Raw genomic sequence first — 21,822 nt, forward strand, 5'->3', positions numbered from 1 at the left:
CTTTAATAAAATAATAATCTATAAGAGATACAACTTAGGCACCTAGCGTTGTTATAGTGACTTGTTTTGTTTTGAATTTAAAACAAAATCATTTCCCTACAGTGTCAAAGTTAGTAACATGTTGTGGGATACTTGAGCACACTGTGAAACCCTAGATTGTGTTAATAAAATTAGCCTTGGATCAGGGGGGCAGAGGTAGCAACTAGTTGACAAGTATTAGCCATAGAGAATATGGAGGACCCAGGAAGATGGATAGATGCACAGGAAGGAATAGGGAAGGACTTAGAGATTCGAGGTCCTTTTTGGTTTGTGACAGGTGGAGAGACACTTTCTCGCTGGGTCTCCAGCCAAAAAGGAAGGTCAGCTAGTTGCTTCTCGGCTTCTCTGATCTAGCAGATTTTCATCCCAACATCTGACTCCCGAGTCTTTATTGGTAAATAGAAAACTTAGATAAAAACAACAGTAACATATTTCATGTATGAACTAAACCTGTCCCCACCACAGAAACAGCCTACCTCTTACTGCTTCCCTGCTTAAATTTTAATGCACAAATCAAAAGTCACATGATCACATAGAATGGGAACACTGAAGGACACCCAGTTCTTTTTTTTTTTTTTTTTTTTTTTTTTTCTCACTACCCAAGTTGCTATTGATGTTTGCTTTGGGTGCACATTTTAAAAACAGATGAGGCCGGCAGCATGGGGCTACTCCAGACCAAAGCACTGGAAACCTCAAACAGAACCCCACAGCAGAAGGGTCTTGTGGGACCAGAGGGAACTGGGAATTGTCTGAACTAATTTACACAAAGAATAGCATTGTTCTGTTAAAGGATAAATGATACCACTTCAAAATTTGATGCATACGTAGGTGGATGCACCCCATTTACAATGAGGGGCAGCAGGACAGTTGGTTGTGTCATAAATCCAAAATGCAGTGCATTTGCTCAGCCTACCGACGTCACAGCTTGGCATCCCAGCACAGTAGAGCATCATCTGTTCACGGTCATTAGCATGAGACTCTCCGCGGCTGTCCAGCATCCAGAGGAGAAGAAGCAAACCAGACTCCAGATTCCAAGCCCAGTCCCAATGCCTGTGGACTGCTTTCACACCATCATATAATTGAAAAGGTATAAATTGAGTAATCAATCAGCATTTTATTGACCTGAATCGTCTTCTCTGCCTGGGGAATCTATTTAATCAATAACATTACTGAGAACTCTTAGGCCGTGGCAACAGAAATGGGAGGAGTTTTCAGCTGCTTTAGACTTCTCCACAGAGGAGGCAGTCCTCCCACAGCCTTGCTCTCTGTTTCCCAAATGTATGACCCAGTTACTTCTGAGAACAGTAGCACCTGCTTTGGTGGGTGTGAGGGTCTCCTGACATAGTGGATGCGCTTATGCATCAAGGAAGACATCCTGGAAGAAGGCATTAAAAAACAACAACAACAACAGACAAACAAACAAACAAAACTTGCCTTTTAAACTTCAGTGGGCTTTATTTAGTACTTTCAGAACTGTGTAACTATCACCATTACTTAACTTCAGGACATTTCCATCAACCCAAAAGAACCCAATGTCCGGGATCAATGGCCTCAGGTACCTGGTCTCTGTGGCTCTGGGCAGCCATAGCCACAGCAGAAGTTCTGTTTTTGAGCTGAGTGAAGCATGTGGCAAAAGAAGTCGCTGTCCAGAGAAGAGGGGAATACCATTCCCTGCTGACAAAGCCCTGGTCAGCACCTGGCTGATGGAAAACATGGACAAGAAATTAACAGGATCTGCTTGGCCTGGGCGTAGACTGTGAGGGTGACGGCGTGAGGCACAGTGTGCCGTCAGAGCCACAGAGCCTTCCAAAGGTGCTTTGCCAGGGGACTAGCAGGTTCCACAGACCCTTCCATACAGTGCTTGCTTAGGAAACACAGAGCACACGAGCGCAGACATCTTTCATCTCTTTCTGAAACATCGTAACATGTTGCTTTGTCTTAAATATTTATAATATATGTCAGAAATAGGGAAGGCATATACATGGACTCCCACATATATGACATAATCTAATTATTGCTCTCTCGATTTCTCTCTCTCTGTCTCTCTCTGTCCCCCCCCTCCCCCGTGTGTGTGTGTGTGTGTGTGTGTGTGTGTGTTTGCAAACAGGTGAATATGTGTGTACGTGAATGTGAGGATGGAGGCCAGTGGACAGCCTTGGGTGCTCCTCCTTGGGGACCATTCGTCTTTTTTTGGCTAGGCTGACAGACCTACAAGCTCCAAGGGTGTGTCTGCATCTGCTTCCGCAGCTCCAGCACTACAAACACATCACCATGCCCAGCTTTTTACATGAACACTGGGGACTGAATGCAGGTCCTCACACTTATACAAGAAGTGCTTTATCCACTGAGTCATCCCTCCAGTCCAGATTGAACTTATATATGGAGCCAATCATTGGAATCATTCATAGCTTGAAACCCCTTTCCAGACTTGGGATTTCTTGTTGATAATCTGACTTAATGTAGGACAGGGCTTAGACTAAAGGTTCAGGGTAAATGACATTTCAGAGAAATTTTTTTCATCTGAATTTCTTCCTATTAGCTTTTCCCTATTTTTCACTTGAAATTTACTTTGTCTTCTCAGTTCTCCAGGGAGAACTTAAGGAAAGCTTTGGACCCATCTCAGGGGAGCTTGGCCCAGGCCCAGTGTCTGTCCTTGTCTCAGGCTTGGCTACTCTGTCCCATCTCATGCACGTAGAGATTGATTTCCTATGTATCTAGGTAGTGTTGTTTATGCAAAGGGATGCTAATGTGAGCATGACACGTCAATGTACCCTTCTCCTTGAAGAAAAGACAGTGTAGCTCTAAAACTGGCTTTCCCCCACTGACTACACTGTGGAGAAATTTCCCAACTAGGATATACAGAGATTCCGTTCATTTTTCCTTAAGTTGCGCAGTGTGTAAGGCTTATTTGATGACTTTTCTGTGTTTCACCTTTTCCTCTTCCAGTAATCATACAATAACGAGTCTTGTTCATCAGATTTCCATTCCAGAGCAGTAGTGGTTAGAATTCTGGAGCTGGAAATGCTGGACAAAGGTAGAGAGTTAGTGGGTTTTTTTTTTGTTTTTTTTTTTGTTTTTTTTTTTTTTTTTTTTTTTTTTTTTTTTTTTTTTTTTTTTGCCGTGAAGAGATACCATGACCTCGGCAACTCTTATAAAGGAAGGAAAACGTTTAGTTGGGGCTGACTTACAGTTCAGAGGTTTAGTCCATTATCATCACGACAGCAAACATGACGGTACACAGGCAGACGTGGTGCTGGAGAAGAAGCTAAGAGTTCTACCTCTTGATCTGCAGGCAACAGGAGACTGTGTGCCACGTGGGCATGGCTTGAGCATGTAAGACCTCAAAGCCAGCCTCCACAGTGCCACTCTTCGTCCAACAAGGCCACGCCCACTCAAACAAAGCCACACCTCCTAATAGTGCCACACTTCCTCCAGCAAGGCCACACCCACTCCAGCAAGGCCACACCTCCTAATAGTGCCACTCCCTACAGGCCAAGCATTCGAACACATGAGTCCCTGGGGGCCATTCCTATTCAAACCACCACAATGCTTGAGCGTACGCTCCACAAGAGTTGAACCACTTTGCCTTCCCCCAGCTGTCTGCTCTCAGACTCCACAGGACAGTGTCTTTTCACATCTTTTGCTTGGTGAGAAGAGTGTGTCAAGGCAGTTGAATCTGCATCCCCTTCCTTAAACACCCTTTGTCAACTTAAGATCTCTTTGTGTTTCCTCTTGTAAAGCTGCTGTCCAAATCCTTTGCTTGCTGTTGTCTAGTTGTCTGGCTTTTCAAAGTTTCAATGCAAGATCTCTTTACATATTATGGAAGAATGGATTGGAAATACTTATTTTTCCCATTTGTTCTTTGACTTTGCTATTGTATTTTCCTTCTCTAGGAGCTTTTTGGTTTTGTTTTTTGTTTGTTTGTTTGTTTGGGTTTTTTGTTTGTTTGTTTGTTTTGAGGCAGGGTTTCTCTATGTAGCCCCGACTATTCTGGAACTGGCTCTGTAGACCAGGCTGGTCTCGACCTCAGAGATCTGCCTGCCTCTGCCTCCTGAGTTCTGGGATTAAAGGCGTGCACTGTCACCACCTGGCTAAGCTTTTGTATATAATCACATTGATTTTTTTTATGGCTCTAGTACAGGCAAGCCATTTGTACTCCAGCGTGCTAAAGAAATGTGTCCATGTTTCCTTACAGCTTTATAGTTTCATTTTCACCTTTAACCCATCCCCCAGGGTATTAGACTAGGGCCTCACACATGCTAAGCAAGTGCTGTAACATTCAGTTGCATTGTCCAGTCCTCTTTTTGCTTTTTATTTTGAGACGAGGTCTCACTAAGTTGGCCTGACTGGTCTTGAACTTACTCTGTAGCCTGCGCAGACTTAGAACTTGGTATCCTCCTGCCTCAGGCCCTTGAGCTCCCAAGCTGGGCTTCACATTTCAATTCCAATGTAGGACTGGCGAGATGGCTCAGCATCTGGAGGCACCGGCTGCCAAGCCTGAGCACCCGAGTTCAATCCCCGGGACCCACGTGGCGGAAGGAGAGGCCCCACTCCTAGAAGTTGTCCTCTGACCTCCACGTGTGTTCACAATACAAAAAATTAACTTCTCAAATTTAAGAAATTCTGATGCACCTGAAGCTTATTTCCATATACATTTCCAAGTGAGAATTAGCTCTCACTTATTCTGATGTTCACCCATTTATTCCAGTAGTACTCACTGTCACTTGGAACTGGCTCAGTCACCAGCAGGGCAGCAAAGCTCTCCTTCCATTACTCTCTTTCTCACGTGCTTCCCACGAGGCATGGAATTGACATGAGACTGGCACTGTGCATCCTAGTTACTTTTCAATCACTGTGACCAAGGCAACATATAGAAGGAAGAGTTTATCTGGGGCTTACCGTGAGAGATGGTTTGTCTATGACCACCATGGCAGGGAGCATGGCAGCAGGCAGGCAGGCATGGCGCTGGAGCCGTAACTGAGAGCTCACGTCTTGAGACACAACCATGAGGCAGAGACAGCTAACTGGGAACAGCATGGGCCTCTGAAAGCTCAAAGCCCACCACCAGAGTCACACCTCCTCCGACAAGGCCGCTCCCTCCGATCCTTCCTAAACAGTTCCACCAACTGCAGACCAAGCATGCACACATGGGCCAGAGAGCCACTCCCATTCAAACCACCCTACGATTTTCTTCCCTTCTTGGCCCCGCCCCCTGCACAAACAGCCAAAAGAAACATTTTTCTTTGCACATCACCTGGTCTCCAAGATTTTGTTATAGCAGCAGAAAATGGGACAGAACAGTTAGCTACTTCCTCGCTACGGTAATTATTAAGCTGTGAAATATGTTTCGTCGGAAGGATTGGCTCCATCTCCCTGAACCTCCCACCCTGCTTTCCTGCCCAGTCTTGCTTACTTTGCCCGGATAAATATTACAGCTTGCCTAACGGCAAGAACAGAGAGCGCCTCTTCCTTGACCTGCTCATCTCTCCATTACAGCTCTCCACAGAGTGGAGCTATTTCTTCACTCTTCATCCCCTTTTCCCACAGCCAGACGCATTCTAGAGCCAGATCTATCTATACCAACTCTCCCCGACCTTCGCTGCCACATGACCATATTCCTGAACTCCTACAAAGACAGACTTGTCCCTGCTGGGTTCTCCGAGTCCCCTCTATCTCCTTCTCAGCCTTGAGGGCAAACAAGGACCCCTGCTTTGCTGTTACAAGTACAGGGTGATCAAGCACAGCTGACAGCGGACAGCGTGGGCAGTAGGGGTGAAAAAAAAAGCCCAGGGTGGAGATGCAGGAGTTGGGGTCCAGGGAAAAGAGGATGAGAGCTGAACAATAGCATCCATCCTTCGGCTAGCTGCTTGGGAGAAGGATGCCAATGAAACACCCATGAGGGAGTGTGGTGATAGTGTATTCCCCAAAATGTTGTGCACCCCAATAAACTTATCCGGGGTCAGAGAACAGAACAGCTACTAGATAGACATAGAGGCCAGAAAATGGTGGCACACACACCTTTAATTCTAGCATTCCAAAGGCAGAGATCTGCCTGGATCTCTGTGAGTTCAAAGCCACACTGGAAACAGCCAGGCGTGGTGACACATGCCTTTAATCTCAGGAAATGATGGCAGGAAGCAGAATGGTATATAAGGTGTGAGGACCAGGAACTAGCCTGGTTAAGCTTTTAGGCTTTTGAGCAGCAGCTCAGCTGAGATTCATTCTGGATGAGGACTAAGAGGCATCCAGACTGAGGAAACAGGATCAACTGAGGAATAGCAAGGTGAGGTAGCTGTGGCTTGTTCTGCTTCTCTGATCTTTCAGCGTTCACCCCAATACCTGGTTCCAGGTTTGTTTTTATTAATAAGACCCACTAAGATTTGTGCTACAAGGGAGCTTTGGACTTGTGTCCTGGAGGGAGTCAGACCCAGAAAAGAGAATGAGAAACATGAGGCTCTGGTTTGGTTTGCATTTCAGATCATCAATGTTACACGTGTTCTGCCTGATCTCTTTCTTCTTACAGGGGCTGGGAAGTCCCCATGTCCTTTCCATGTCGCCAGTGACCTTCCCCTTCACTACAATGAGGATAATATATGTAACACAGAAGGTGCTTTGAAAACCTTAAATGGCCAAACGTGTGGGAGAGACTCACTACCAGCTTCCTGTGGCCACATGAATCTTTTACAGCTAAGTTATTTCAAGAGGTGCCCTGCTTTGTCTTTTTCAGATGTTCACTAGGATCTCTCGATAAGGTGACCCTAAACAGGATGGTCACTGAGAGCCCAAGCAAAACACACTTGATGACAGAGGGGTTTTGGTTTCGTGTGCGTAGGCTCTGTCTTGGCAAGCCTATTTTCATAAGCCCTGGCAGGCAGGGGCTGGTTATCCTCAGCTCTCCATCTCCCGAAACCACCTCGATGCTGACGCTAGGGAAGGGCTCAGAGAATCATTCCTTTACGTGATCTATCTATGACAACTCACTTGGGGCAGGTGGCTTCTTGACTCTGGAGAAAACCCGTCAACAATCCTATGGAAGAGAATCCACGTGGTCTGTTAGCTGCTGCCTTTGTTCACAAACCTTTGCTTAAAAACATGTCCTGAGCCCGAAGCTATGAATTAGCTCATGCTCTGGCATATTCTCAGATGCCTGTGATGTCACCTCCACCTGACTGACAGTGCCGTCTTCCCCTTGGAGATCTGGCCACCTTTCTCTGCCTCCTTTCAATCCTGTTTACAGAATTGAGGAGTACTTGCATTCTTTCTGCCCTGCTAAAAATACTTGGCCAAGTGCCAGCTTCAGAACAGCCAGACCAGACAGGGATGGCCAGGCCCCAGTAACCTGAGGCAGGAACTTCCCAGTCATGGATGGAGACCTGTGGATCTGCATCTGTACCTGAGAGAACATCACACACGGTCTCATGGCTTCAGTGGTCTACCAGCCCTGTGCCCACAGGTAGGTCTGTCCATCCAGGCAATTGGAGGGGGTACGTGAGGGCTGAGCAGGGTGGCCATCTGGTTTTCTGTTTTCTCTTTCAGGCAAGAAGCTACAGAACTGACATTAGTGTAGGGCATGGGAATCCCACTACCCTGGGAGCCTCAGATAAAGTAAACCAAAACATTTCATTAACATTCATTTCCTTTTCTCACATCTCACTGAAAACAGAAAAATATTTCAACCTTGGTACAGCCACTGAATTATTCATCTGAAAATTAAAAACATAAAAACAAAATAAAACTTGGAGGCAGTGCAGACTGGATGCCCCTGCTCTTTGCTCCTTACCTCTTCTCTCTTCCTGGAAGTGAGGCTACAGACCAAGGAAAGCATGCTCCCTTGCATCTCTTCATAAGAACAGCCTGAACACCCAACATGGCCGCCAGGCCCCAGAGTGCACGTGTTACCGTAAACCTTGGACCTGCAGAACTCAGTAGGGACCTGGGAGCTCAGCCTGGAGTACACCCAGGAGACACAACCCCCAGCCCAAGGTGGAAACTTCTCATGGCTCCCTGAAGTAGAGCTAGCCAGAAAGGAAGCCTATGGCCTGCGGTTTGTCCCCCATGGCTGGGGAGAACTCTTGGACAAGCCGCCTCCACCTTCTGCTCTCACTAAACCCTGGAGGTGAAAGACAGTGTCACAAGCCCAAAGTGTCCCCTTTGTTCCACACCCGGAGCAGCGCATGGGGCATTTGGTGGCTGTCTCTGGAAGTCCCTTCTTGGGTTATTTATCTAGGACGCGTCTCCCAGTTCAAAGCTGCAATCGATGCTCATGTAACTAGAAAGTGTTTGTGTCACAGTCTAGGGACGGAGATGCTTGTCCTGCCCCAATACTAAGCTCCCCAGATCTGCTGCTCCATCAGCATGTGGCCCTTGTCTCCTTTTCCTCAGCACCCCTGGGTGACCTTCCTCCCCGCTCCCATGCCTTTCCATCAGTACGGGTTTTTTTCCCCTACTCAGTGACTGAGTTTTGTGAGCGAGCTCGGAATTCTTGGGATATTTAAGGAAGTAAATCTTTGATAACACAGCTGCATGGAAAGCCTGGGGCACACGACATTTGCACCATGGCTCAAATGGCTCAGGACCTTTTTCAACGGACTTCCTTTCTAGATATGGTCAGTCTCCTTGCATGTGCCTTTCCATTCCGGGTTCCCGGGTTTCTCCCGCATGAAACTCACTTATCTGGTAGAGTAGTTAACTTTTTCTCGTCGCTGTGGCCAAACACCCGACAAGAAACAACTTAAAGGAAACACCAGTGGTTTGTTTTGGTTCGGCTCACAGTTTGAGGCTCCAGTCCACCAAAGCAGGGAAGTGGTTCAGTAAGAGAGGCTCTGGCTGACAGAAGGAGCGTGGCGTGGGGGCGCTGTTCAGGTTGAATTCATACTCAGGAGTTAGAGATGAACGCCCACATTCAGGTCTTCCTTGATCAGTTTATCCTCTCCAGAAATACCCTTACAGACACATCCAGAGGTGTGTCTCCCAGGTGATTCTAAATCCAGTCAAGTGGACAATCGAAATTAACCATCACATTTCTGCTGCTGGAGAAAGCATGTTGTAGATAACGGCTGAGGCGTCTTGCATTTCAGATACCTTGGAAGTTCTGAGAAGGATTGCTGACAGCCCACCTCTGCTTTGGTTCTGGCAAAGTCGTTGGCTGTCAGTACTCCATTCAGAAGCTGCTCAACCCCATTCCATTCTGTGGCACAAATAAAGGCCCAGGAGGAGGTGAAAGACTGCCTTCCACTGAAATGTCGCTTGTCCCGTTTGTGTGTGTGTGTGTGTGTGTGTGTGTGTAGTCGTCTTACAGTGGAGGTGTGGTCCTTGAGTGCGGTGGCCCATCCCAGGTGTGTCGAAGGCAGTACTTGGAGTCTTTAAGGGAAAGAGGACCAGGGAGGCAGGGCCATGGCAGATGGATACAGCAGGCGTCAGTAGAACGAGCTGGGAAGAGGAAACGTTAACATGGGGATGGGGCTGAAGGCTGGGACCAACTGAGAAAATCCCAGCCTGGTCAACCAGGACAAAGTTATTCTCCGGTGAGCTGAGACCAGGCAAGCTATATTGGTTTCCTGGGACCGTGGAAGCAAAAGGCTGTGAGCTGCGTCTCACACAACAGATGTTCATTGTCTTGCTGTTCTGAAGCCTGAGTTGTTTTGTTGTTGTTGTTGTTGTTTTTATTTCTATTTTACGTGCATCGGTGTTTTGCCTGCATGCATGTCTGTGTGAGGGTGTTGCATACTCTGGAACGGGAATTACAGACAATTGTGAGCTGCCATGTGGGTGCTGGGAACTGAACTGGGGTCCTCCGGGAGGGCAGCCAGTGCTCTTAACTGTTGAACCATTCTCCAGCTCCTCCTGAGATTAAACATTGGTAATGTTGGTTACTTCTGAGAGCAATGAAAGCCTCTGTGTTTCAGGGTCCTCATTTCCTCTCTCTGTGTGTGTGTGTGTGTGTGTGTGTGTGTGTGTGTGTGTGTGTGTGTACTGCAGAGTATATTTGTTCATGTGTGCACACATGTGCGTGTGGGTATATGTACATGTGCATCTATGCTCATATAGAGGCCAAAGTTCGATGATGTCGGATCTTTTCACCAATCCTTTTAACCCTTTCTTTTTCAGATATGGTCTCTCACTGATCCTGGATGTCTCTATGTCAGCTAGATTAGATGGCTTGAAAGCCCTGGGATCTGCCAGTCTTTACCAGTGCCAGGGGTTACAGATGCATGCTGCCATACCTGGCTTTTATGTAGGTGCTAGGAATCCAGAGCTGGGTCCTCTTGTCTGCACAACTATCAGTTGCCAGTTGAACTGTCCCCCCAGGCCCCACACTTCCCTTTTATAGGACATCATTCATACTGCAGTGGGAACTACCCAGTGTGACCTCCTGCCGTCATCTGGAGTGACCCTTATTGCCAAATGACATTACCCTGGTAGGCACTAGGGTTAAGATGTCAACATCTGCGCTGGGTTGAGAAGACAAAAATCACACCATAACATCAAGTCTTAAGGGGAGGGGGGCAAGGCCTGGGCAGACAGCTAGGAGCGGAGCCTGGGTGGGAATGGAACCCAGGGAAGTGATATGGAAGCTGAGTGTCTTCATGGGTCAAAGAATAAAGGAAAGAAGAGGAAGTAGCTGAGGCATGGGTGAAGACAGACTTCCTGCCTAATGCTTTGGAAGGACTTGGGGGAATAAGGACCATGGTAGGAGCCTTATCTTTAGTCTTGGGGGTGGTTCATATCCCTGCACAATTCCTGACAGATGACACGTATTTGGAACTGAGGCATTCAAGCCATATGAAAGTAGTACCCAACACTGTGGTTTCTAGGATACTCCTATTGGGGTTCCCTGAAGACATAAGCAAAAGGATGATGGGATGGTAAGCTGTCTCCACAGTTCTAGTTAAAACTGTCTCAGACACCAGTCCTGTCTTCTAAAGCAGAAGGTGTTGCCCACTAATCAGGAACTTAGTAGCTGTGAAAAGGGAGTCCTATCTAGGCTGATGGTGACTGTGGTAAAAACCACTGATTATTCCAAATATCGATTTTATTTTCCCATGAGAAGTAAAGGAAGTTCTGATTTCTAGGCAAACATATAAATCTTCCCTAGGGGAAAAAAATCAAGACTACATTTCACAGCCTCCTTTGCAGCTATGTGTAGTCATGTGACTAAGTTTAGACCAATAAGAAAAAAGTAGAAGCTTCTGCTTTGGTAAAACTTCCATTCCAAGGAGCCCTTCCTTTTCCATTCCTTCTCCCTGGCCTCTTCTTCCCATTGTTGTCTATTACTGAGCCCTTAATATAAGCCAGGCACCCCTCTAGGTAGCCCACTCTTCGTTTCTTGAAATGAAACAGTATGAAACAAGTGCTCTTACGATCGCCTCTCTACAGGTGAGAAGGCTAAGGCACACTTGACACTTGATGTATGCCCTTATTTCTGTTTTGTTGTTGTTGTTTGTTTTTCCTGCCTCAGTCTGACTGCCCATGGAGAGTAACTAACTACCAAGGGGGTCATGATTTGTACCCAGGATGTAGTTCAGTGGTTCTTCCATTTTCTAGTACTAGATCCTGGAGCAAATTTTGAGGGCAACTCATCACTGAGCTACAAGGGTCCTGGGTTCCTAAAGCTACTTGCTCTTCTTCATGATTCGTAGCTCAGAAGTGATAGATTCCACTCGTGGATGTGGACCTTTGGAATCAACGCTCCTTCCCTGTTGGTCTTACACATCCAGCCACAGGCAGAGGACCTTAAGACTTTCAAGGTTGGTGAAATTCTAATGCAGGTCACTGAAGCCTTGAATACACTTCTTTAGGTGATTTATTTAACAAGTATTATAGAACTTCGTGGAGATGGCACCCACTAAGGAAGAGCCCTTACAGTGGACTCATAATTGGGAGGAGCAATGATCACTGTTTTGTTAAGACATTAACATTTTCAGGTTTGCTTATCACTACACATAAGATTGACCCCAACTGAAATATTCCTCAAGACCACTGTGAGACAAATTGGCTGCACTAATCTTGAAGAACCATGTTGGAGGCCTGGGGTTATTGCTCAGTGAGACCACTTGCCAAGCGCCAAGTCTCTGTTCAACCCCTAGTACCGGAAAGACACCATTCTAAAAAGTCCATATCGGGATGCTCACGAGAAACAAGCCATGCTTCTTACTTCCATCTGTTATTTCTACAATCTATCTAATTCCTGTTTGTTGTCTGAGGTTTCCTTCTATACAAGACAAACTTTCCCTTTTGCATTTCTCATTTCTTCCTATGTGCACACACGTGTGTGTTTGTGGTGGATGCATGTGTTCATATGTGTGCAGGTTCATTCACCTGTTCAGGTGCATGTGGAGGCCAGAGGTAGATATTGATATATGTTCCTCAATTGCTCCCCCATTTTTTGTTAAAGACCAGGTCTCTCTCTGAACCTGGAATATACTGGTTTTGGCTAAACTGGCTGGCCAGAAAGGCCCAGAAATCCACCTGTCTCAGTGGATTTCTACTTCCCCCAGTGCTGGGGTTACAAGTCTACACCTCCACATCCTTAAAAACACAACACAACACAAACGTGGGGGCTGGAGATCACAACTCAGGTCTTTATCCACTGAGCCATCTCCCCAGTCCAAGTACAATCCTTTTTAAAAATTTATTTTTATTTTATGTGCATTGGTGTTTTGCCTGCATGTATGTCTGTGTGAGGGTGTTGGGTCCCCCAGAACTGGAGTTACAGACAGTTGTGAACTGCCATGTGGGTGCTGGGAACTGAACCCGGCTCCTCTAGAAGAGCAGCCACTGCTCCTAAATGCTGAGCCGTTTCTCAAGCCCCCTGCAAATCTAATCTTAACAGAACAACTAATGATTGCCTCCATCCCTGTTGACGAATCCTTGATTTTACCTTATGCCTCTGTATTCTTCAGTGTGCATCTGATTTTTAAACTCTGCGTTTCCAAACATAAAATCTTAGCTTTGCGTGCTTCAACCGTGGAGTCCCCAGAATACCACTTCCTTCAAGAATGCTGTTTGAAGCCTCAAGTCCCAGTGACTTCACATCACCCGCCCTTCTGCTCCAAAGGCCTGGCCACCCTGACGTGCAAAAATCCACACTGACCTGACAGATGACTCAATTAGTGGGTGGCAAATCCATTCTATGGTTATTGCAACAGCCCTTTCAGGGTGTGGTCTTCCCAGGCAAGAATTCAAAATTCTGGTTTCTGTGCCGTCTTAAAACTCTACTTGGCACATTGGAATTACAGAACAAAGCTCAGCTCAAGGACTCCTTGACCAAGGCTTAAATCTTCCATAGAGCCAAAAGCTGGTTCTGCTGATGGGAAAAGCTGTGGCACTTGATAACTCAATGTTGCTTCTTCCATGTTGAAAAAAAAAAATATCACCCTTCCTTCAGCCTTCAATGAGTAGACCTCAACTCTGGAGAAATCTTGCCTTTCCCATTGTGGGAATAAACGCTCACAGCTCTAGCAGTCTCCAGGAAGCAATCGTCATGGAACCTGGAAAGGGGTCAGGATATCAAACAATGGAGATGGCTGAAGAGAGAACAGGATGAAGGTAGACACCAGAGAACCAGCTGGGGTCCCTACTCTGCCCAAAACTAACTTTGGTCTTTTCTAAGTCCCACCCCCTCTCCTGGTGCTCAGTTTCTACGTTTGAAAAATGAGGCATATTCCTACTTTATGGGGGCCAGGCATATTGAATGTGCTTCCTGGGAAAGTAATTACAGTTCTGTCCATCTTGATAGACAGAAGTGGTTGCTCTTCGTTCTCCTTCTCCTTCTGGAGTGCTGGGCTTAGTGAGAATCCCAACCTTGCCACCATGTGAGGAGAATGACGTGTTTGAATAGTTGAACTGTTCGGTGTTGCTTCGTGGTTCTTCCACAGTTCTTACCAGAGGAGCTGGCAGTGGCTCTGTGGGGAGACTCTGGGGACTCAGAGGATGTGTGAGGCGGAAAGCAGAGCCCAAAGCGGAGAAGGACCTTCCCAGGTGTGACCGACCTTTTGACATTGTGACATGGTCCTGCCATCTACAATGATTGCCTCAAGAACAGTGTGCTCTAGTTTGTTGTTGGTGGTGGTGTTAAACAAAACAAAAATTCCCATAATGCTCTATGTAGGTTTATGCTTTGTGTTAGGCTACATTCACAGCTCTCCGGGGGTGTGCGTGGCCTGCAGGTTAGACATACCCTAGGCCTTAAACTATTATTATTAGAGGAAGGTGTTGCTTGGCTTATCCTGTCTCTGCTTATACACTGAAAGCCCCTTGACATTTGAATGCATGTCTCTATTAGTAGCAAACTTCCTTTGCTGTTAAACTTAGTTCTTGAAGTGTCATTCTGTTCCCAAGGAGGCATGACAGATGACAAGGTGTGGCCGGTTTCTGAATAGGCCAGCCTTCAGCCGGCTGTTTGTTCAGCCTCCAAAGGGCGGGAATGATCTCTAGAGTGGTGCACGTCTGAAGCGTTTGGTCTGGCTGGTGCAGCTAAAGATCTCACTGTCATTATTGTCATCCCTTGCCCACCTAGACTCTAGATCCAGGGTGCAACATCTGTTTTCAAATGTTTATCTTGAGTTGTTCATCTTACTTTATTTTGTGTGTCTGTGTCGTGTGTTGGTGTATACATGTATATGCACATATGTGTTTACAGGTGCAAGGGCCTGTATGTGTAGGGTCAGAGGTCAACACTAGACGTCTTCCCTAGTCACTCTGTCTTACTATTATTATTATTATTATTATTATTATTATTATTATTATTATCTCTTAAGACAGGGTCTCTCACTGAACCTGGAGTTTGTTGATTTGGCTAGACTGACTGGCCAGGTAAGTCCTTGGGATCCTCCTGTCTCTGCCTACCAGTGATGGGCGTACAGTGAAGCCATCAAAGGACTCTGCTACTCTCACAGTGGCACCCACCAACTTCCATGTTCCTGGAATACACAGCATCAGGACCCTGAATGTCCCTCCAGTTCTCCTGGAGTAAAGAGCAATCTACCATTCCTGGCTGGCTGCGATGATCTGAACAGAGGTCCTCAGGCTTGCATAGCCAGACTTTACTCATGAAACCTTCTTCCCGGGCCCTGTTAGTGAGCTGTAGTCCAGACAGCATGCATCTTCCCACCTCCACTTTGCTTTCTTCTTCTGATTCCCCCCCATCTCTCTCTCTCACACACACACACATACACACTCTTTCTCACCAAGCTTCCCATCTAGATGCCAGTTGGACCTATCAAGTTTTCCTCTCGTAGAGATTAGAGGAAGATGCGGCTTCAGACGCTGGGTGGTGGGCCCTTATCCAGATGCACAAATCTTTCTTTAGCTGTAACTGACTCCCCTTATAGCAGACTTTGTTCCCACCTCTGCTTCTTCTAATAGCTGAAGCCAGCCTCTCAGGAAAAGGATGCCAAGAGGAATTATCCTGCCTGGGGCATAGAGAAAGCCGCTATCAAAGACTCTTGTAATCTCAATAGCATGTAGCCCCAGGACCTAGGATACATACTTGTACGCCCTGGGTGACATTCATGCTCCCTGAACGTTTATCTCATTTTGGGGCTGGCCCCCAGCCCTGTCCTGGAGCCTGCCTTTACCTACTGACTCCTCCCCCACGCCCCCACCCCCGCCAAAGACCACTCTGGGATCTGCTCCCACCTGTCACCAACAGGGCTCCTCTTGTTCCCAAATGGTAGAATGCCAATCCACTGGCTTTCTCAAGGAGTGTGTGAGTAGAAACAGACTTGGCCATTCCAGAGGAAGGGCCCGGCCTTGATCTAGGCTCAGGTAAGAGCATGAACTCATTCTGTGCTGGGTGCATCTTCTCTGGCTGGCCAGACCATCACAGGAGTTTGCATTCACAGCGGCATCTGCCCCCCCGGGTGTTCCTAGTGTATGTCACATCTGGAGCTTGAACTCCCCCCATTTCAGCGCCCCACATCAGGAAGAAGTCTGAACATCGGGTTGTGCTTTTGGGGGCCTTGCTCTGCTCCCACAGAAGAAATAGCCACATCCTCATGCTGTTTTTCCCAGAGTGCTGATTTGGTTTTTCCGGTCTCACGATCCCAGATAAGCACCCGGGACTGTGCCTTTCCACATTTTCTCATATCTGAGGACTACTTGATCTCTAAATATAAGTGAAAGGGGAAAAAAAGTACAATGAATTTCCTAATAGTTAATCAACTACCACACGTCACTGCAGAGACCCGATTTATCCCTCTTCCATCCACTGGGGGTGCAAAAGCATGAGGGATTAGGAAAGAACACACTAGAAACAACACCAACACATATCATTAAATAAACATGTGACAGGCCTATCATTGCAAGTGTTGTCTTTCAGCGAGGGCACGTCGGCACTTTCATTAACCCCGGGGACCGGAATGGCAGCTTTTCTAACCGAGGTACCAGGGTTTAACCAAAGCTTGCTTGAAAAAGGCAGGGCCACCTACCATGAACTCTTCTCTGTGATTTCATTCTTGAGGGTGCTCGAGTGTAAATAAACTTGTTTACCGGCATCAGAATGGGCCATGTTAATGAAGTCTTGTTTGTGTGACCACAATGACAAGTCATTTGTGTCAAGCTGAACTCCGGGGAGGGGAGGAGAGGAGCCGAGACGTTGTATTTCTGGCCTGAAGTTTCCTACAGATGTCTGTGGGCCCAAGTTAGTACAGTCAATATGCGTCTTTCTTCGAGTTTGTATGTCCGTGGTGGAGAAAAGCCTTGTTACTGTGCAGAGTGTGGTAAACAAAATTACACCGCACGCCCTGAGACGGAGAGCAAAGCAAGAAGCATTGATGAGTGTTCCGACGGGCGGAACCTCGCGGCCAGCATGTGGTCTGCATGAAAAGAAAGCATGAATACGCAGACCCTAATTACTGCTTTGAGTTGACAAAGTAGGGTGAACATGTACAGAAATGCAGCAGAACAACCCAGGCTGTGTCTCGAAGCAGCTTTAGAGGTAAATATAGAAAATTTTGCATGCATGATTTTACATAAAATTATTTTTTTTTAAAGGAAAGCCAGAGAGTTCATTAATAGCCTATTGAGCAGAGCTGGAGGACAGCCGACTTTGATTCTGATGTTCTATGGTGCGAGTTGATGCGCTGTAATGTATCAGCCCACTTCAGCCCATCATTTACTGGTAAATAAAGTTTTATATTGGATTAAAAAAGAAAAAAAGACACATTCATTGTCTGTGGCTGCTTCAAGCTATAAGACCTAAAATATTCACTTTGTGTCCTTTCAAAAAAACAAAAATCACTAGCCTCTGGCATATTGGAAACAGCTGTATCAGAAAAGGTTCCTGGGCCGTTGCTGAGCTGCTGGCTAGATGGAGTTCAGGAAAAATCACATGCCAAGATCACGGATTAAAAGAGCAGAAAAGGGACCATGGTAGGAGAAACTGAAACTTTAGATTAGGAGATGTGTTCTGATGTGAGCAGAGCAAGAAGAGGATTGGGCGGGCCGGGACTCCATTCTTCAGTAAGCAGTGTGTGTGGAATGCGAAGCTAAGTGGAAATGCTTGGGTACAGAGGGGAGTCACCGCTCAGGCTTTTGTAGGGATGTTAAACATTTTATCAGCTCGTAGGATCTGACTCACAAACAAATCATGCCACCATCAGAGCTATATTAGAGCAGATCATAGCTTTGGAAGCGGGGACAGGAGGGAAGGATGCTGGCTTCCCTGACGACTGCTGGGATAAGGAAAGTTGTGTTTTCTCTTGCCCGTGTGACTCTGCATGAAGCCGTTGCCTGCGTGTGTACTGTGGCTACAACTCCAGATAAAACTATGGAGAGGTTGGTTTTCTCTTGCCAAAGGGACCTACTGCCCAATAAAGTTCATTATGGCAAGTCACTGCCTACCCGTGTCTGGAGTCAGTAGCTCGTGGGTTGTAAAGTGAGTGCTGACTACATGTTCTGGCGATGGGAATCTGTAAATCGGAATGAGGCTGCTCTTGGCAGACCCTGGGTAATGTGACTATTAATACAGTAAGGAGTCATTAGTGCAGCTCCATGTCTGGGCCTTCTTAGTCATGCAAAAGTTGACTTTTAGTTCAAAGAGCCCCAATAAAGCTGTTCCTGCTGCCTTCTCTTTCTCTGTCTTGGTGACCCCGGCAGTAGAGGAGCCCTGGGCTTAGCAACAGTAGTGGCAGCAGCTAACTCTTGCTGTAGACATTGTCCTGGCAGCTTACCACAGGCTAGCCCCTGTGATGCACTCAGAAGGACTTACTACCCCCATTTTATAGATGAAGAAACTGAGGATAAGCAGCTTGCTAGGACATGGGCAAGCCAAGGAGTCTGGCTCCAGACTCCATGCTTTAAAAGCTTTTGAAAACAGACCTTAGGCCCTTAGAAGTTGTCAATTACAATTCTCATGTATGACACACTTTGTCATGCATGGGCTGTCTTTTACCGAGGTAATGAAGGAGTCATTACACACAACACGGCCATGCACACATACGCACACCTTGGTTTGGCTCCCAGGGAAGCAAGTCAGGAAACAGGGTTTCCAGTGCAGGTTTATTTGGAAGGTAAAAGGAAATCAACAGGACAGCAGGAAATGAGAGAGAGAAGAGGGCCACGCATTAAAAGTGCATTCCCAAACAGCAGCCAGAGGGCAAAAGGAGCTTAGCCCCGTGGGCAAACTGAGAAACCTGCTTTAGAAGGGCAGTGCATTCCTGGAGCCACTGCTCAGTGATGACTGACAGGTTCTCAAGAGCAGATGTATGGATCCTGAGAGAAGCCTAAGACTCAGAATCCATGAAAAAGCAGTATTCCACAATCATATATAAATATATCTGTGTAGTGAGCATATACATATACACACATAAGCACACATTCACATAGCCTTGATATCTATCGTATATCTACTATTGGCACTCTTAAGGATATTTAAAAACATTTTGTGCTAATTGCCTCATACATCTTTAATACCATAGCGATACTATATCAGTTTTCATACTGTGTTCACTTAGAGAGCCACAAGCCACCGGATGTCTGTATACACCGGGTCCCACCACACCTACAGCACTACAACACCTCCTCTCTCTCGCCCTGCCCATTAAGATCATTCTTTGGCATTCCACAAGAACGGGGGAGCAGTTCACAGTTTCATTGTAAGGAGTCCTGGGGGTTGTGGGAGGCGAGTGTGTGACATGGAGCAGACTCATTCAGACCCTGGGAGTCCATCATGGCAGACATGAAGCACTGGCTTTCCGTTAACTTCAAAACCCTATGCAGCTTGGTCAAAGGAGCAGGGGGAGCAGCCAGGCCCAGCCGCCTTGGAATTCCACCGCTGCTGCAGTCAGATCCCGGAGAGGGTGTGAACAGCTTCCCGGTGCCTGAGTCCCGCCACAATCTCACACCCATGTCAAGCTCACTTCTCATATTCCCCGAGTTGAAAAGCAGTTGAACAGATGGTGGCTGACACCTTTCTCAGGAATCCTGGAAACTCACCAGTCTACCCACTGAGGCACAAAAAGAAAAGGAAAAAAAAAAATCTGAAAATGTGGTGTGGAAATAAAACGGTGGTTTGAAAAGGGATGGACTCAAGAGAAAGCCTGTCTGGAGCGATGCGCTGGGGTCTCCATGGGCGTTCACAAACCAGGCCCCTGGGAACGGAGACCCGGGACCTGCTCTCTTCACAGTGGGGAGGTCGGCGACAGCCAGGAGGCAGACACCAAACAGGACTGGCCAAACCTGGTCACTCGGAACACTCCTTCCTCCAACGATTCTGGAGCTGAGTGAGAGCCGAGCAGTCCAACTTTTTATGCGTGCCTAAAAATAACACAATTTCTTCCAGGTTCTAAATGTAATTTTAAGTTGTGAAAACTAGATCATAAAAAAAAAAAAAGGAAAAAAGAGAATCAAAGGAAAATGGATGCAATATGCTGCACCTACTTTCATTAAACACACTACAAACCTCCATCCAGAGTTCAGCACTGAAAAGTCAGCAGGCACTGAGTGCTTCTGCTTCCTGATAAGAGGGGAAAGAGGCAGTCACAGTTAAGAATGTCTTTAAGATGGAGAGGAAAATCTCAGCTTCAACCCGGAAGCAATGCCACAGAAAAGTATCTATCCCTGCTTTGGGGACAAGTGGATTTGGATTTGTCAAAAACAATAAATAAGGCAATAATTCCACCATGGAATCTGAATGAAAAAAATAAAAAAGGACATGACTGCTCACAGGTATGGTGGAGGGCAAGGTTTACTGTGGGTAAAAACAAGAGCGCAGCCCTGCAGGGACATCTGGGAGAGTCCAGAGTGGGCACGACCTCGAGCCACAGGCCGTGTGAGGACAGGGGAGAGCCAGGAGAGTACTGTAGACAAATCCGGTGGTTAGCCAAAATGGCTGGATTATACCGGGAGGGGCGGCTGCAGTAAGGGCAGCCCAGTCCCTGGACTAGAGACGTTTAGGATAGGGGGTAGAGTACGGCAGCCATATCCTGTACTGAGGAGAGACTGAATGACGCTGGGAGAACCTGGCAGCTAGTTCTGCTTTGCTATGTTAAATAGGTACCTCAGTTCCCTGGTTGTCCTAGTTTGAGACCTAACAGAGTCCATGACACCCTTCCAAATTTCTTCATCTTTTTATTAAACTTAAGGCATGGTATCTATATTGTGTTAGTCCTGGTAATGAGCTTGTATTTTACCCCCAGGAGATGATGATTTGGCCAGCTTCCCAAAAGTCACAAGAAATGAGCCGAAATGAGCCGGGCCGTGGTGGCCCACGCCTTTAATCCCAGCCCTCGGGAGGCAGAGCCAGGCGTATCTCTGTGAGTTCGAGGCCACCCTGGTCTACAGAGCAAGATCCAGGACAGGCACCAAAAACTACACAGAGAAACCCTGTCTCAAAAAAATAAAACACAAGGGCCGGGCGGTGGTGGCGCACGCCTTTAATCCCAGCACTCGGAAGGCAGAGCCAGGCGGATCTCTGTGAGTTCGAGGCCAGCCTGGGCTACCAAGTGAGTTCCAGGAAAGGCGCAAAGCTACACAGAGAAACCCTGTCTCAAAAAAATAAATAAATAAATAAAAAATAAAAAAAAATAAAACACAAACAAGCAAAAAAAAAAAAGTTACAAGAAATGAAATGGCTAGAGAAATGGTTCGGATTTTCAGATTTAGATTTAGACCAAATATCCCACAAATGTCTAGATAGAATATACATTACATTTTAAAGAATGTCAATGTTTGAGTAATACGGAATCTGTGTGTATGTGTGTGTGTGTGTGTGTGTGTATGTGTGATGTGTATGTGTGTGTATGTGTTTGTGTGTGATGTGTGTGTATGTGTTTGTGTGTGTGTATGTGTGTGTGTGTGTGTGTGTGTGTGTGTGTGTGTGTGTGTGTGTGTGCACAGAGGTCAGAGGACAACCTCTGGAGTTGGTTCTCAACCTCCTCCTTGTTTGAGGCAGGGTCTCTGTGGTTCACAGCTGCACACGTGAGGCTGGTTGACCGTTCAAAGTCTTGAACGTCTGGCTCTGCCCCCTGCCTCACCAGAGGAGCATGCTGTCACACGTACTTTAGATGGGTTCTAGAGACTGGAATTCAGGTCCCATTTGTTCGTTCGTTTGTCTGTTTTGCTTTTTCGAGACCAGGTTTCTCTGTGTAGCCCTGGCTGTCCTGGAACTCACTCTGCAGACCAGGCAGGCCTCGAACTCAGAGAGCTGCCTCCTGAGTGCTGGGATTAAAGGTGTGTGCTTCGACCACCTCCCTACCACCACCACACACACTTTTTTTAAGACTTAAAAAAAATATGTGTATGAGTGCTTGCCTTCAGGTATGTATGCACCACATGCATGGC

The sequence above is a fragment of the Peromyscus leucopus genome, chromosome 1 (assembly GCF_004664715.2).
Source record: "Peromyscus leucopus breed LL Stock chromosome 1, UCI_PerLeu_2.1, whole genome shotgun sequence".
In the NCBI taxonomy this organism is placed as follows: Eukaryota; Metazoa; Chordata; class Mammalia; order Rodentia; family Cricetidae; genus Peromyscus; species Peromyscus leucopus.